At 44.1% G+C, this 18479-nt stretch overlaps 1 protein-coding gene across 3 annotated transcripts in view; it reads right to left on the reverse strand.

The window, feature by feature from the left end:
- The window catches only part of RAB27A (RAB27A, member RAS oncogene family), a 170166-nt gene that overhangs the window by 53445 nt on the left and 98242 nt on the right, over window positions 1–18479 (reverse strand). Inside the window, exon 1 of one of the 3 annotated variants that reach the window (XM_073618756.1) lies at window positions 8358–8678. The exons of 1 other annotated variant lie outside the window; for it this stretch is intronic. The gene's annotated coding sequence lies outside the window, so the exon portion shown is untranslated. Of the gene's footprint in view, window positions 1–8357; window positions 8679–18479 lie in introns of those variants that run through there. One more of the 3 variants, XM_073618758.1, reaches the window with a different exon arrangement.

Consider the following 18479-nt stretch of genomic DNA (forward strand, 5'->3'; position numbering starts at 1 on the left):
GGTTTGATAGAGAACCTCAGTGAACAAACAGCATCATAAAGGGGAAGGAACATCAGACAGGTCAGGGATAAAGTTGTGGAGAAGTTTAAAGCAGGGTTAGGTTAAAAAAAAAAAAAACACAACAACATTTTTGAACATCTCACAGAGCACTGTTCAATCCATCTTCCAAAAATGGAAAGAATATGGCACAACTGCAAACCTACCAAGACATGGCCGTCCACCTAAACTGACAGGCCGGGCAAAGAAGAGCATTCATCAGAGAAGCAGCCAAGAGACCCATGGTGACTTTGGAGGAGCTGCAGAGATCCACAGCTCAGCTGGGAGAATCTGTCAACAGGACAATTATTAGCCGTGCACTCCACAAATTTGGCCTTTATGGAAGAGTCGCAAGAAGAAAGCCATTGTTGAAAGCAAGCCATAAGAAGTCTTGTTCGCAAACTGCGAGAAGCCATGTGGGGGACACAACAAACATGTGGAAGAAGGAGCTCTGGTCAGATGAGACCAAAATTGAACTTTTTGGCCTAAAAGCAACAAGCTGTGTGTGGCAGAAAACGAACACTGCACATCACCCTGAACACACCATCCCCACCGTGAAACATGGTGGTGGCAGCATCATGTTGTGGGGATGCTTTTCTTCAGCAGGGACAGGGAAGCTGGTCAGAGTTGATGAAAAGATGGATGGAGACAAATACAGGGCAATCTTAGAAGAAAACCTGTTAGCGTCTTGAGACTGGGGCGGATGTTCACCTTCCAGCAGGAAGACAACCCTAAACATTCAGCCAGAGCTACAATGGAATGGTTTAGATCAAAGCATATTCATGTGTTAGAATGGCCCAGTCAGAGTCCAGACCTAAATCCAATTGAGACTCTTTGACAAGCCTTATAATTGATGTTCAGAGATTCTCTCCATCCAATCTGAGCTTGAGCTATTTTGCAAAGAAGAATGGGCAAAAATGTCTCTAGATGTGCAAATCTGGTAGGGACATCCCCAAAAAGACTTGCAGCTGTAATTGCAGGGAAAGGTGGTTCTACTAAGTATTGACTCAGGGGGGCTGAATACAAATGCACACCACACTTTTCACATATTTATTTGTAAAAAAATTGGAAAACTATTTATCATTTTCCTTCCACTTCACAATTCTGTGCCACTTTGTGTTGGTCTATCACATAAAATGCCAATACACTTTTTCAAGGCACTGTATATAACGCAAGATGAAAATACAACTGGAATGAAGGCTTTTTAATAAAGTAGAATAAACAGTAGTAATGATATGCAATGTGTATTAGCCATATCAACCAAATTCTAACTTCCATCATTTTATTGCTGCTATGGGTTACTTTGCATATTATTCTTTAGTAACAGGCATCCCAGATACAGAGGAGTCAACCACCAATGGGCATCTGTCCATTCTTGAATTGTTATAAATCAAACTACAGACTGCGGAGTTCCAGGGCTTTGTTTTTTTTTCGTTTTTTTTTTTTTTAAATCATCAAAACAGGATTAGTATTGAATGTAGGTTTTGTAAGTTTTTTTTAACCTGCCTTGTTGTCACCACTGAGCGCGCCTCCATCTTCAGTGTGGGCATCTGAAGCCCACTTGTATCTCCTTCCAGAATAAGGAGCTGCTGGCTACCCAGCATGCATCTCCCTATCTCACGTATGCGCATACCATGCAAAGCGCGACATGGCGATGCTACAAGCAGCAGATGCCCATGGACTCCTGGAATTGATGACACTCATATCTCAGGAGATGTACCTCGCTGTGGCGAGTCACTGCGAAAGCGGAGGGTTAAAACCACAAAAAAAGGTATTTGCACCGCAGGGAAAAAAAATACAAAAAAACAAACAGTCAAGTAGATTATAGGACGTGGTCAAGAATTGCGGGCGGCAGTTGATAAAATGCCTGGAATTCTGCTTTAAGGCTGACATTAAAATGCCTATAAACCTCAGACATGAAATATGAACAAAGCATATCCCTCTAGAGCAGGGGTCTCAAACTGGTGGCCTTCCAGCTGTTGCGGAACTACAAGTCCCATCATGCCTCTGCCTGAGGGAGTCATGCTTGTAACGGTCAGCCTCGCAATGCCTCATGGTACTTGTAGTTTTGCAACAGCTGGAGGGTCGCCAGTTTGAGACCCCTGCTCTATGGTGCGTCTCAATCCAGAGCACCAAGTTCCATTTCTGCCTGCTGTTTCGTTCCTCTGCTATCAGAGTGAGTCACTTCTGACAAGTTTTCCTGGCACCAAGAGAAAAAAGGTGTCAGGACAACCCACAGCCTGTGATTAACAGCCTCAGCTCTGTTCATGTGTGCTGTGTGAAGGGGGGGAGGGTATCCCTTCCCTCCAACGTATGGTCGTCCCAGTTTGCCAGAAGAAGTCGATCGTTAGGTCAACTTCCGTCGAACACGAATGTTGGAAAACTTCTCCTCTCGATCAGCCGGTTGCAGTCACTGATCATTGTATCCTGACAGAGGAGTCCCGCTCTCAGAATTCAATGTCTCAGCAGGGAGAATAGCGCTATCTACCTCCCATGCGCGGACGGATGAATCTGTTTGCGTTTTATTTTTCAATCAATCAGCCTGCTGATTGATCATCTAAGGCTACCTTTAATATAAGAATATCGCTGGGGATATAGTATCAGGCACCGAACATGCTTCCACATCTCCCCCACAGCAGTGATCCTCCAGCGTTACATGGGTCAACTGACCCGGTGAAAGATCGCAGCGCTCGCCCAACCCTTCCACCCCATCGTCTATTCACAAAACTCCTTATAAGATTTTCACATAATGCAACATGTTCTGTGATTGGAGGAGAGGTGGATAAATGACAGGTTCACTGTTTGAACTGAACCAGGAAACCCATACAGCACTGGAAGTTGCCCACTGTGGGCGATTATCTGGCATCCCTGTTTTTAAAGTAACAGGCAGTTAGCAGGACATAGGATACACTTTATTTGCGGTATGTACCTAGAGCTGTATCCCCCAAAACTATTTTTTTTTAATATAAATTCAGCCTTAATATACAGTATATCTAAAATCAAAATAATATTTTTTGAACTTTGGTAGAGTAGGGAATGGATAAAACTCTTGTCAGTTTTTTGGGGTTTTTTTGCCATGTGTTTAGTTTAAAAGATTTACATTCACTTCCTTTTCTGTAAACACAGCAGGAAATAAGAGTAAATCACACCAAAGAGGTAAATCGCCCCTTAGAGAGCTGCCACTGGTTCAGTTATCTCCATTAAAAGATTTCTCCTTCAGCCTACGTTCACATGGAGCGCAGGTTTAAAATCGTGCGAGTTCAGCTGAACTCGTACGACTTCAAACCGGCAATGCAGTCTGATTTCAGGGGTGATTTGACAGACGTGTGTGCGTGGTTTCATGCACAGACGTCAATTCAAGTTGCCCCCGAAGTTGCCAAAAGTAGTGCAGGAACTACTTTTGGGAATTGGTGCGGTCAAAAACAGCCCGATGTGAACCTGGGCTCGGTCATTGTTCTGTTGGCAGCTGAAAATAGTACATGTTGGTCCTGTTCACATATGGCGATTAGCTGCATGCACGGCCAGTGGCGGGGGGGGGGGGGAGGCAGGAGGGGCAGCTGCCCTGGGTGCAATGCTTTAGAGCAGGGATTGGGGTGCCATAACCATAAGGGAAGGAGGGGAGCGCAATATGACATCTTTGTCCTGGGCACTGGATGACCTTGTCCCGGCACTGGCTGCATGCCCTGTGCAGGGCCGTCTTTTACCCACACAGGGACGTGCATGTGTTACATGCATCCCTGTGCTGGTGTCCAATTGTTGTCTATTGGGACATGAAGCTGCAGAGACACAGCCACGATGTCCCAATATCATGTGCTGGTGTGGGTCCCTGAATGCATACAGGGCAAGTTCAGGGACCCGCATGCCATATTAGGGCACAGCGACTGATCGCCCTGCACAGGGCACGCAGCTAATTGCCCCGTGTGAACAGGGCCTTTCCTTCACTTTCTGTCCCACTGCTCATCATGACAAATGGAGTGTTATTGTCCCAAGAGGTGACACAGAGCAATAAAAAACTAAAAGGGGTTCTAGTCCTTCCACACTCAAAAAAAAAAAAAAAAAGTTTTGCCTTTAGATCTACTTTAAAGTAGATCTAAACCCAAAAATTGAATGTTTTGCTGCCTACAACCAATTCTTTGATGTAGTTTCTTTTTTTTAAGCTTTTTTCCTTTTTTTTTTTTTTTTATCTAGTGATCCTGCAAATGAACGCACTTCCTGTCCCAGTGTGGCTACGCTTACCCCTCCACTGTATCTATGGAGGATAAAAATCACAAAATTAGGTAAATCTCAATTATTCATGTTAAAGTCACATTTGGCCCTGTTTAATCTCTTGGAGCCTCTCTACTGGTCAGGGAGGGAATGCATCACACTAACCACTTTAGTTCCAAAAAGTTTACCCCCTTCATGACCAGGCCATTTTGTTTTTGCAATACGGCACTGTGATACAGTCCTTTTTCTCCCACAAATAGAAAATTTCTTTTGGTGGTATTTGATTACCTGTGCTGTTTTTATTTTTTGCGCTATATACAAAAAAAAAAAAAAATCAATAATTTAAAAAAAAAAAAAAGTATAATATTTTTTTACTTTCTGCTATAAAACATTCCCAATAAAAAAAAAAAAAAAAAAAGAAAAAGTAAAAAAAATCTAATTTCTTCATCAATTTAGGCCAATATGTATTCTGCTACATGGTTTTGGTAAAAAAAAATCCCAATAAGCGTATATTGTTTGGTTTGAGCGGCTACAAACTATGGGACATTTTTATTTTATTTTTTTATATTTTACTAGTAATGGCAGCGATCAGTGACTTATAGCGGGACTGCGATATTGCGGCGGACAAATCGGACACCTAAATGACGCTTCTTGGGGACCGGTGACACAAATACAGTGATCAGTGCTAAAAAATATGCACTGTACTAATGACACTAGCAGGGAAGGGGTTAACACCAGGGGCGATCAAAGGGTTAAATGTGTTCCCTAGGAGTGATTACTAACTGTGGGGGAGGTGATTTCACTGAGTGAATGTAAAGATTGGTGTTCTTGCTTAGCGGGAACACAGGATCAGCACATTCCCATCTCAAAGAATGGTGGTCTGCTTTGTTTACATAGGCAGAACGGCGGTCTGCCTTTCTCCTGAACGATCGGCGGGTCCCAGTGGACATCGCGTCCGCCGAACCCGCGGATTGGCTCCCACTGTGTACAATCACAGCAGGAACGGGTCACTGGCCACGCGCACGAGCGTCCCAGACCTGGAAGTGCCAGATCACGTACTAGGTGCGTTATCTGGTGCAGAGCGGCTGCCCTGCCGCAGTAAATCTACGGTGGCCGGTTTGCAACTGGTTAAAGAACTATTAAGGCAAAAGGGGGTGGGATCAAGACCACCACTAGGGTCATCTGTTCGAATCCTAACCCCGACACTACCTGCATGGAGTTTGAAGGTTTTCCTTTGATTTGCGTGGATTTCCTACGGGTGTTCTGGTTCCCTCCCACACTCCAAAACATGCTGGTATGTAATTGGCTCCTGTCCAAATTGTCTCTAGTATGTGTATTCATGTATGAGAGAGATAGGGACCTTAGATTGTAAGCTCCTTGAGTGCTGGGACTGATGTAAATGTACAATATGCATATAAAGCTCTGATTAAATTGTCAGCGCCATATAAATACCTGGAATAAATAAAATATTTTCAGCTGCCTCCATCTCTACATAAACTGATTGCTGCTGTAGTACCCTCTGTTTAGGTAATTATTATAATCCGCTCAGTCTGAATAGCGCAGGTTTAGAATACGCTTTATTGGTGGTGGAACACAGCCTATTTTTCAGCCAGCACTTTTGCTGCCAAGGATAATTTGTCCACCCAATTATCTGTGGAGGTTAAACCGCTCCTATGTTTTCATTGGCATTTTTTCAGTTCTTAGTGGAAATAAAAAGATACATTGTTAATAAAATGAAAACGATGAAACATATACACCAGTTACAAAACATCAGTAGGCCTTATTCACGTGGGCATGCCTTTCCTGACTCCCGTGAGAAGGGCCATCTTTGCCTGCATGGGATGCACAGGTGTTCCATTTATGTCTATTGGGACACAACAACTGGTTCTAATTTGACAGCCGTTCAGGTCCATGCCTTGGTTCACACTGCTGTGGTGCAGAAAACACAGCAAATTCTATGTGTTTCCCACACCGCAATCGCACTGTGTTCTACAATCGCCTGTGGGTGTCAAATAAAAGTAATGGACGCCCCAAATGTAGTTCGCACATGCAGTGCGTTTGCCTGAACCAGATCACATGGATATAAACACCCATGAGATCTGCCGAAAAAAAAAAAGTGACCTATGATAAATGCTTAGAGAGTCCCCACTCAGGCTGTCAACGTCTGATGAGTTGGATGCCGCTGGCTAGTGAGGGTGCAGGCTGAGGAAAGGTCCGTCTAGGCCCAAAGCATACTGCAAAAACGGGAAGAGAGAGCCCGGCCCCCACCTCACCTGGCCTGAGTGGTTAGCAGGGGAAAGCCTCAGCTCCATTCATCCAGACCACAACTCCAATATGTTTTACCCCGCCCTTCGGGGCTTAATCATGTAGATGAGGGTCTGCTGGTGGTTCCTACACCTTTTTGATGCGGATGCGGTGCGCTTTGAGCTATAAAAAAATCAATGGGCTTAAATCGCACCGCACAGAATTGCATGTGAATTGCTCAGGAATGCGGTGCGATTCACTTGCCATTTCCAGTGTGAACCTAGGCTCAATGCACACTGTCTGCATTTGGGAACATGTACCCACATGGCTGTCAAACTGCTGTTTGTGTGACAAAGATGGCCCTTTGCGAGGGCATATGGATTGGTACGCCCATGTAAATGAGGCCTAAGGGGCACGTTACTGGTGTACAAATGGCAGATCTTCCTGGCAGAAGTCCCTTAACACAAGTATGATCCATATAGTGCGTGCGCGTGTGTGTGTGTGTGTGTGTGTGTGTGTGTGTGTGTGTGTGTGTGTGTGTGTGTGTGTGTGTGTGTGTGTGTGTGTGTATGTATGTATGTATGTATGTATGTATGTATGTATGTATGTATGTATGTATGTATGTATATATATATATATATATATATATATATATATATATATATACACACACATATATATACATATACACACACACATACATACATACATACATACATACACATACACAAACATTCTTCTAGCAACCAGAATGTCAATTACTCAAATGATATAATCTACTATTCAAAGGGGAGGCGATTTCTGTCCGTACTTGCGTGATGCATATTTTTGAGTGTTTTTTTTTTTTTTTTTTTTTTTTTTTTTTTTAAATGAGCTAAAACACGGCACTAGTTTACTCATATTTACATCCCTGTGTGTGCATGCCCATCGAAAGCAATATGCTGTATTCAGTTCAGTAAAAATAGTCTGAACGCCTACAAACACTGGCATTTTAGCGCTCGTATGAAAGAGCCCTTGCGATGTACATCAGGGTTCACCTGCACATTTTTTCCATTCTCATAAACTGTACATTAAAAACTGAAAATATTAGCTTCTTTTAGCAATTCAGGCAGAGTTGGAAAACTAGGGTAAAAATAAAAAAGAAAATCTATAAATATACATTATTATTATTATTCAGGATTTATATAGCGCCAACAGTTTATGCAGCACTTTACAACTTGAGGGTAGACAGTACAAATCCAATACACTTTAATACAGGAGGAATCAGAGGGCCCTGCTTGTTAGAGCTTATATATTTAGATCTATATCTGTACGAACACATATAGATATAAAGATCTCTGCGATGCAGATATCTTCAAAATTCTTTTAATTTTTCTTAATTTAAAAAAAAATCTCTTTAAAAAAATAAATGAATAGTTTTCTAGAACAACATGGGCTCAGACTATTTCCACTACAGCCCCCAAACTCCATTACTTGGAAATCTTTCGAAGAGCGTCTCTTGTGGCAAATTCTGGGCAAATGCCCCCTTTGCTTAAACGGCTGCAGCAGAATCACGTTACAAGTGTTACTGGGTAGCGGGCTTTTTTTTTTTTTTTTCTTATGTAAAGAAAAGGAGACTTCATGGAGTGTTTGCCGAGTGCAGCCAGGCACATCATTCATTATAAACAAAATTTCCAGCCAGGGACGGCGCAGAGACCAGCCAGAGGAAAAAAGGAAAAGAAAGCACGTGAATATGCCTCATAGTCAAATGACAGCATCACCACCACCAGATTATAGGACATGATTTAAGCATCTACTCACAGCACAGAAGTCTTGTTTCTTTACATAATATTTCTATACTTCTAGAGAGAACAAATGGGGAAAAAACTCACCTCCACTATGGATCAGGGAAGGAAAATCCCAGCTGGGCTGTAATCTGAAAGCTCAATGTTAGTTGATGTGCGTACTCGCTCCACCTGTTTAGCACACAGACAAGCAGCCTACGTGTCACCTGCATGGACTAATGTCAGTGTGAGCAGAAGGTGTGCCTGGGGACTGTAAGCTTAGAGGAAAGGCCACCTCTACAGGTGTCACCGTCATTCCTGGTGTCTCAGCTCCAGAAATCTTTGGATCGTACCTTCCAAAATGTGACCGCGGTTACATGACATTAGACAATTACCACATATATCAGATGTCACGCTCTAAAACTAGGTAGAAGTCTAACAACTTTAGTTCAAGAAGCCCCAAGATAAGGATTCTTGACTGCTTTCCAAAGCAGTGTTTACCAGGTTGGCACGTGCCCATAAAATCATTGCATCTCCTGGATTTCTTTGTATTATCCATCAGAGAGCAGGAAAAGGGAAACTTGTTCCTTGCTTCTTCTTAAACTTGCTACTCTATTTCTCACTGTAAACACTAATATAATACAATGAATGGGTTTGTAAACTTGTATTATTTTGCAAAGCTCTTTGGTAACCCTTTGGATGAACTATTTACGCAGAATCTACTTAAAGAGGAGGTCCAGCCCCCCCCGCCCCCCACAAATACTGCAGCTGCTGACTTTTAATATACGGACACTTACCTGTCCAGGGAGCCCCCAATGTCAGCACCCCAGACGATCTTCGGACCGGTTGTCGGATGCAGCCGCTGCCATTCCTGGTAAGGGGACCTGGCAGTGAAGCCTTCTGGCTTCACAGCTGGTTCCCTACTGCGCCAATTGGTGCGGTGGCGGGGGAGGGAGGAAGGGGGCCGAACTTCGGGGAGACGGGGCCCCAGCCCCATTTCCTAGCAGTGGAGAACAGTACCTGTCAAAAACTGGCAGCCATTCCCCCCACCCCCCTGAAAGGCACTGGTGGAGGGGTGGGAGACGGATGAGCAGAAGGTCCACTTTTAAGTGGAACTCCCCTTTAAAATTAGTAACAGCATGTCTAAAGGCATTTCTATTTATTTTTTACGGAGAAGTATAGGCAAACCTGTGACCCCACTCCCACCCCCTGCACAGCCCAGCACTCCAGTAAGAGCTGGAGGGGCAGAGTTTTGAGCAAGTGATTGACAGTCACGGCTCTCCGCTCCCTGATGACCAGGAGCTGAGCGGTCAGCGGTGTTTGAATGCTCAGTTCTCAATCTTAGAGGAGGCAGGGGACAGCTGCAGCTGGGATTGGAGCTGCAACCATCAAGGTAGGTATGAACGTTTTTTTTTTTTTTAAGCCCATGCATCTCTTGCAGGCTACTTTCACACTGAGGCGTTGCTGGTGCTGGCGGTAAAGCGGCGCTATATTTAGCGCCGCTTTACCGTCGTTTTAGCGCCGGCAAAGTGGTTTGGAGCACTCCCCCATTGTTTTCAATGGGAAGGGGCGCTTTAGGAGCAGTAAATACACCGCTCCTACAGCGCTCCAAAGATGCGGCTTGCCCTCGGGGCTTTCACATTGGATTGCATTGAGCGGCTCTTTCAGGGCGCTTTGCAGGCGCTATTTTTAGCACTTTAGTGCCTGCAAAGTGCCTCAGTGTGAAAGGGGCCTTAAATCTTCTTTAAAGCGAAGTTCCACTCAAAAGTGGAACTTCCGCTTATCCGTCTCCTCCCCCTCCTCCGGTCCCACATTTGGCACCTTTCAGGGTAAGAGGTACCGTTCCCCACTTCCAGGAGACGGGAGCGCAGCCCCCGTCCCCTGGAAGTTCGGCCCCCTCCTCCTTCCTCCGCCGCCAGACCAATTAGAAAGCACAGCGCGCTTCATGCATGGCCAGTAGGGGATGGTGGTGAAGCCGAAAGGAATACCAGGAATTACCAGGAATGGCGGAGGCTGCACTCGACAGCCAATCCGAAGATCGGCTGCGGTGCCGACATTGCGGGCTCCCTGGACAGGTAAGTGTTCCTATATTAAAAGTCAGCAGCTACAGTATTTGTAGCTGCCGACTTAATTTTTCGTAGGGGGTGGGGGGATTGTGGACTTTATTTTCCTTCAACCCAGCAGGTTAGACGAAAAGAAAAACTCTCAGATTACTGTACCAACACAAGCAATGTTGGTGTGGTGATTTCCCCTGCTGTCCTAATGTAATCTGACGAGGAAATGGTCTGGTCATGAAGGGGGATAACAAGTTCCAGAGGTCAAGTGGTTAAACAAATTATACAAAACTATTTTATTGCATTTTATAAAAGGTGGTAAAAGTTAAGTAAAAATGTATTCCTGACTTCCTGTACCATATTAATTTAATTTACCAGAAAAGTATACTTGGCTACCATGTTCTGTCTGTATCCCCCCCCCCCTTAAAGTATAACTAAAGGAAAAAATGTTCTTTTGGTTTTGGATAGGGTGGAGATGGAATAGAACACCTGTCAGTTTTATATTGCTGTCTGTGTCCACGTTAGGGAGATTCATCCCCTCTATTTCTCTTGTTTACCATTATCACTGAAAGTGAAATGAAAAGAAAATACAAACTCTTGGGTTGTTCCAAGAAAAGTAATAGAGGAGAAATCTTCCAATAAGGACACTAGTTCTGGTGACCTGGGGGTCCCCAAGAGGTTCCCTTAATTTGCAAGGATTTCCTCTCACTTCCTGTGTTGGCTATGGAACAGGAAGTGAAGGGAAATCTCCCCAATGGGGCAAAGATGGCAAAAACACCTTACAGGGGTTATAACCCTCCTTTATCCAAAATGAAAAAAAAAAAAGTTTTGCCTATAGTTCTACTTTACATAATGCTGCCAGCTGACAACTAATAGGCAGACCAGAATACTTTTACCTCTTTACAAACACTGGTTCAGCCTCATCCCCAGTATGCAGCTCACTTTTGATCATCAATTACCAAGAGGGATGTCCTGGATTAGAAAGAGTTCAGTGAAGGGCGGAGGACATCAGCTATGAGGAACAATTATACAAATGACACTTATTCTGCTTAGAGAAGAGGTGCTTAAGAAGAGACATGATCACTATCTACAAAATAATTAAAGGTGACCATAGAGATGGTAACAAATGGTTTAATCTAAAGTCCCTAACAAAGACAAATGACCAGATTACGAGACCGGGGGAGAGGAGGTTAATCTTAACCACTTTAGCTCCGGAAGGTTTCCCCCTTCCTGACCAGACCATTTTTTGCGTTACTTTACCTGCGCGGTCATGCAATGCTGTACACAAATACAATTGATGTCCTTTTTTTCCCCACAAATAGAGCTTTCTTTTGGTGGTATTTGATCACCGCTGCATTTTTTATTTTTTGCGCTATAAACAAAAATAGCGACAATTTTGGAAAATAAAAAAACAATATTTTGTACTTTCTGCTATAGAACATATCCAATAAAAATATTTTAAAAATCGAATTTCTTCATAAATTTAGGCCGATATGTATTCTGCTACTTTTTTTGTTAAAAAAAAATTCCAATAAGCATATATTGATTGGTTTGCGACACTAATGACACTAATGCAGTGATCAGTGCTAATATGCACTCTCACTGTACTAATGACACTGGCAAAAAAGGTGTTAACATCAGGGGCGATCAAATGGTTACATGTGTTCCTAGGGAGTGCTTTCTGTGTGGGGGGGTGCATTTACTGTGAGAAGGCAGAAAGCCATGTTTCTGCTTAGCAGAAACACACGATCTCTACCTTCCCTTCTCAAAGACAGCCGTTCTGCTACTCTCCAGAACGATCAGTGGGTCCCAGCGGGATTGGCTCCCACTGTGTCCAATCACCGTGGGAGCGGTCTGCCGGCAGCGCGTGGTAGGTACATGATATGGCACAGAACAACCGCCCTGCCACAGTATATCTGCGCGTGGGGCGGTAGCTAAGCGGTTAAATTTGCTTAGGGTGTTCTTTATGGTTAGAGCAGCAAACATTACATTGATATCACTAGGTGAGAGACACTGTGCTGCCTGCAAGGGCCTTTGCTGCTGAGGTCCCCAAGACCACGTGGCTGCTGGTAGGCCCGTTGCACACTGATGTTGTGTGGTTTAGCCGCAACGTGTATTGCAGTGTACTCGCATATTTGGTGTGGGTGAGCCCCTTTTACACACTCCGATCGGGTCCGGCTGAAAAACGGAACCTTCATTCTCCACTATGGAGCAGTAGATGCAAACAGATATACTCAAGATGAGGCTGAACCAGTGTTTGTAAAGAGTTAAACGTATTCCTGTCCATACTACAGGGCACTGCCAGAATTTGGCAATACACCTTTTAAGCTTGGTTCAAACCTATGCAGGTTGCGGTTGAGGATTTTTCCGAGTGCATTTTGCAATTTTTCTTTTTTATTTTATACGCGTTTTTGATGCGTTTTGCATTTTTTGGGAGAGGTCTGTTGTCTTGCGGGAGAAACCAGCAAAAAAGCAGCAGAAATGCATCAAAAACGTAAGCACTGCTTTTTGGATGCTTTTCCGCTGCATTTCCATTGAAGTCTATGGAACCAAAAATGCAACCTGCTGTGGGAAAAAAAAAAGTCTCAGGTGGAAAATGCACAGATGTGAACGTGACCCATAGGAAACCAATGTAAGTACATTACTGAAAAGGAAATGGAAATGAATCAAATACAGGCCTTAAAACGGTTCTTCCACTCAAATAGAAGCTGTTCTGCAGAAAAAAAAAATATTTCTACACTTCTTTGCTGTAATCACTATGGGTCATTGGCCAGTAAATCAATAACCGATGTCTGTTCTTATGTGCAAAAAACAGTTATGCATCGCATACTAGCACATTATGTTAAAACTTACCTTAAAACAAAGCCTTTCCGGCGCTGAGCTGTCAGAGCTGCAGGCGCTTCCATCTTCACCCGTCTTCCTCCCGGGTTTGCGGACTCTGGCTGTGTGACTGCCCGGAGCCACGATGACGTCACTCCCGTACATGCACGCGGGAGCTCAGTTCACGGTATAGGGCTCGGAAGGAACGGCCCATGATATTTTCATTACCTACAGATAAGCCTTTTAGGTCAGAGATGGGAGTTTACTCCCACTTTAATTGATACAGTGACAATGAATTGGTTCTCATGGTGCAGAGTAATGACTATGGTGTATCCAGTGTTTAATAGCTCCTGGCACAATGGGGTTAAAGGCCACTGGCTATAATGCTAGAATAATGCTGTATGTGGTGGAATAATGCTGGAATAGTAGCTGAAGCAGGTACAACATTTGCCTTGTGGAGTATCAATCAATTGCTAACATCAGTATATCCAGTGAACTTAAAACCCATCTTTTCCATAATAGATTTGTTCAGCTCATTGCTTTGCACAATAGGGATCAATTTATTTCTACATGCTCAAAGATGCAGGATTCTGATGATGTGGCACAGCGACACGCTACCAATAAACTGTTCCAGTATTATGTTTATTTCCATTTCCTTGTCAGTAATGTATTTACATTGTCTGCATAGAGCTGGCTGGTCATTTCAGCGGTCGAGGTGCCTGCCCATTGGCAGCTGGAAGCAAACATCTTTACAGCTGTAACCCAGTGTAAATAGGTGGATCATCCTGTTGGCAGGACAAAAATTAAAGGAAAAGTATGGTCAAAGTTCTTTTGGCCATGCGTCTCCTGTGGGTCAGAGCAGCACACACAGTTCTGCAATCTGTGACCCAGATTCAGCTAACAGAGGGCTAAAGTCAGCTGTCGGCTGATGTCACAGAGACGGTTTAGGCTCTGCAGAGATCCAAACAATGTTGGGAACCGCCCAGATGCCTGACCAGCAGCTGGCTCAGCCTCTCAGCGAGGAAAGTAAATATCTGGCACCAGGACGTCTTGGCTTTAAAAATTCATTTTTTTTGAATCCATCAAACCATAAAAAGGAATCAATTCCTAAACATTGAAGCGTTTGAGCCTCCTATATAGGCCTTAGTCTCAGTGAGCCGCTGAGAACCAGAGCCAGCCGCTCCCCTTCCCTCCACAGCTCAGCACTCCAGCGAGTGCTGGAGGGGCACAGCAGAGAGCCAGTGACTGACAGTCACTGCTCTTTGTTCAGAGCAGACTCAAGAACTGAGTGATCAACAGTCTTCGATTGCTCAGTTCTCGGTGTGGAGCTGGAGGGGACAGCTGCAGCTCAGATCCATGCCGCAGCCATCTAGTGGATTACGCAAGCTTGTTTTGTTTGATCCCGGCACTTCTCTTAATAATGAGAGGCAAAGTCACCAGCAGCCTGTGGCCCACCTGCCCACGCAGAGAGCTTTCCAGGATAATGCACCCTTTTATCAAAAGCCAGGCCCACCAGCCCATCTACATAGCATAGCTCACCAGGGGGTCCTCCAGGCAGAGTCGGTATTGGGTGGGGGGGTTAACAGAGCCATCAGCTTTGGTCCCCACCGTCTCTCGGGGCTCCAGCCTACAGCAGAGTGAAGTAGGTGCTGGGACTGGTATGCTCTATGTTAAGCACCCATAGCAGGATCCTTCAACAGTACTGGCAGCACAATGGGAAATGGGGGTGATTATGCAGAGAATGTGGGCAGAGATTCCCATCAAAACCCATGGATGGCATGTATAATGGATGGATGCTTCTACTATATTGGTTTGCATGGTGTAGTGCACTTATTAAGCTGCACAGTGTGATGTGCTGAGTATAAAAGGGTGAACCCCGATCAAGTTCTTATTGCGGTCTGTGCCCCCATTAGGAAGATTCACCCTCTCTATTTGTACGGTTTACCATGATCACTAAAAGTGAAAGAAAACACCAAATATTGGGTTGTGACCAGAACAGGAATAGAGGGGAAATTTCCAAAAAGGGACATTAGTTCTAGTGACAACAAAGGTTCCCCTCACTTTGGAGGGATTGCTTCTCACTTCAGCTATAGGGCAGGAAATGAACAGAAATCTCCCCAATGGGACAAAGCTGGTTAAAAAAAAAAAAACTGACATTGGTTATAATTCACACTTTTTCTAGCCAAAATGAAAAAAAAAAACGTTTGTCTTTAGTCTTACTTTAAATTAGAACTCCACTACTACTATTAAAAATGCTCCCTTCCGCCTCTTAATTATTTTCATGCTGCTCTGGTCCAGTCACGTGATCCTGTGTCAGCCAGCAGAAGCTGTGGGAGAGAGGAGAGCATGCTCGACAATGACTGGTAATGCCTGAAAGCGGTGACCTCACCCTTAGGCTCCTATAGCCCATCCATGGTCACCACTCCCTCCTCTCTCCTGCAGCAGCCGTTGGCTAACACAGGGGAGCCAGATCACATGACTGGACTGGATCGGCCTCAAAATAGGTAAGTATAGTACATCTTTTTTAAACAGTTTAGTCAGAATCGGTGGTAGAGAGCATTTTTAGGAGTAGTTAAGCTATGCATGGAATTGTACTTAGGTTTACCAGAATACATTCCAGTTCATTGGGGTGCATGGTCCATAGTATTAATGTAAGAAGTTCTGAGTGGATTGTGGTGAAAGGTGCTGTGTGTACTTGTAATGCATGCTTCGTGTGTTTGGTGTAATGAGGTGTGAGGCGTAGTGTGTTGAATGTATTCAGAGTGCATTGCAGGGTGTGCTGAGGGCATTGGTGTGCATGCTTTCAACAGATTGTACAGCTTAGTGGAATGCAGTACGAGTACCGCTTATCTTTATGACCTCACTCCACAGCTGTCCAGTGGGCAATTATAAACTCTAAGACCCCTTTCACACTGAGGCGTTTTTCAGGCACTTTTGGGCTAAAAATAGCGCCTGTAAAGTGCCTGAAAAATGCCTCCCCTGCAGTCCCAGTGTGAAAGCCTGAGTGCTTTCACACTGGGACGCTGTGCTGGCAGGACATTAAAAAAAAGTCCTGCAAGCAGCATCTTTGAGGCGGTGGAGGAGCGGTGTATACACCACTCCTGCCCATTGAAAAGAATGGGCGCCGCTGCCGAAGTGCCAGCAAAGTGCTTTGGTAGCGGCGCTCCATGGGCGCATTTAATCCATTATTCAGCCGCGAGTGGGGGTTAAAAGCACCCCACTAGTGGCCGAATAGCGCCACTAAAACGATGGTAAAGCACCACTAAAACTAGCAGCGTTTTACTGTCAACGCCCACCCACCCCAGTGTGAAAGCAGCCTAACATAGCTAAAACGCAAGTACATTTAAACTCAGAAGAACTTGATTACACATCTCAGATCAATTTCTTTCGCATTTAGACCCCTTGTATACTGAGGCAGTTTTCAGGTATTTTAGCGCTAGAAATAGTGCTTGTTAAGTTCCTAAAAACAGCAGCCCAATAATTTCAGTGTGACTTTTCACACTGGGGCGGTGTGCTCGCGGGATGTTCTGAAAAGTCCTGCAAGCATCATCTATGGGGTGGTTTGGGAGCGCTGTATTCAGCGCTCCCAAAACGCCCTGCCCATTGAAATGAATGGGCAGCGCTTTGGAAGCGCCACAACACGGGTGCTTTTAACCCATTCTTTGGGGTTAAAAGGACCCTGCTAGCGTCCGAAAAGCTTTAGTGCCAATGCGGCCGTGGCCCCAGTGTGAAAAGGGTCTTAAATTGGTTGTAAACTTAACTGTTCAAAAATAAAACTGGTTGTAAAGCCTTACATATACCCAGTAAAGTGACTGGCCTCAGGTCATACACAGAGATGAAACAAATAAGTTGAACCTGTTTACGTGCAGCCCTCTGTCCTCTACAGCTTGCCTGAGCTATCAGAAAACAGGGGGCGGAGAGCTGAAATTACACACTGCAGAGCTCAGTGAGGAGAGCTCTGACAGATGATTGGATGGAAGCCCCCCCCTTCACACAGCACACAGGAACAGGGCTGAGGTTGTCAATTGGCTGCAAGTCCCTCCCCTGTCACCTTTTTTCTCTTGGTGTCAGGAAAACTTGTCAGAAGTGATTCATACTGACAGCAGAGGAACAAAGCAGCAGACAGAAATGACACTTCGTGCTCGTACACACTACAGAGGGATGTGCTTTGTTCATATTACATGTGAGGTTTACAACCACTTTAAATATATCCAATGCAAGAGCCTTGCTTGAATGAAGGCAAAAAAAAAAAAAAAAACAAAAAAAAAAAAAAAAAAGGCATGGTGAACACTGTCAAAAAAAAAAAAAATGACCAAGTCTACAGCAGTGCAGTAATACAAAGACACTGAATTTCAAAAGAGCCAACTTCCCTAAGCTGCGCTCCTTGCTAGAAGATATTAAATGGGATAAAATCCTGGGTACAAAGAACACGGAGGAAAAATGGGAGTGCTTTAAGAGTATATTAAATAAAAGGTATTGGTCAGTGCATTCCAACAGGAAATACATTTAAAAGAGCTAATAAAAGTCCTGAGTGGCTTAACTCCAATGTAAAATGCATATAAAAGCAAAGGAGAAGGCCTTCAAAAAATTACAAGGCTGAGGGGTCAGCATTACAACTTTACAAAGAATGCAACAAGAAATGTAAGGGTGCAATCAAGGAGGCTAAGATAGATCACGAAAGGCACATAGCAGGGGAGAGTAAAAAATAAAAAAAACAAAAAAAAAACAAACCAAGAAATTCTTTAAGTACATAAATGGTAAGAAAGGGAGGTCAGAACATATTGGCCCCATAAAGGATGATGAAGGGAATCTGGTTACAAAAGATGGAGAGATGGCGAAGGTACTAAATGTATTATTTTCCTTGGTCTTCATAAGGGAAACGGGCGTAACCAAGTCTGTAAGGTTTATCTTCATGACACATCACAGGAAGCACCCTCATGGCTAACAGAGGACAGAATTAGAAGTACACTTGAAAAATGTATCATTAATAAGTCACCGTGACCAGATGGCTTTCACCCGAGGGGTCCTTAAGGAACTCAGTCAGGTGATAGCCAAACCATTGTTCCTAATTTTTACTGACAGTCAACTGACTGGAATGGTACCAGCTGATTGGAGAAAAGCCAATGTAGCGCCAATATTAAATAAAGGTCCAAGATATCCCTGGGAACTACAGGCCAGTTAGCCTAACATCAATAGTTTGTAAGCTCTTGGAGGGGTGTTAAGGCACTATATACAAGATTTTAGTAATGAAAACGGTATTCACAGTAATCAGCATGGATTCATGAAGAATTGTTCTTACCAAACCAATCTATTAACCTTCTATGAGGATGTGAGCTGTCATCTAGATAAAGGAAGG

This window comes from Aquarana catesbeiana, linkage group LG03 (genome assembly GCF_042186555.1).
Source record: "Aquarana catesbeiana isolate 2022-GZ linkage group LG03, ASM4218655v1, whole genome shotgun sequence".
NCBI lineage: Eukaryota > Metazoa > Chordata > Amphibia > Anura > Ranidae > Aquarana > Aquarana catesbeiana.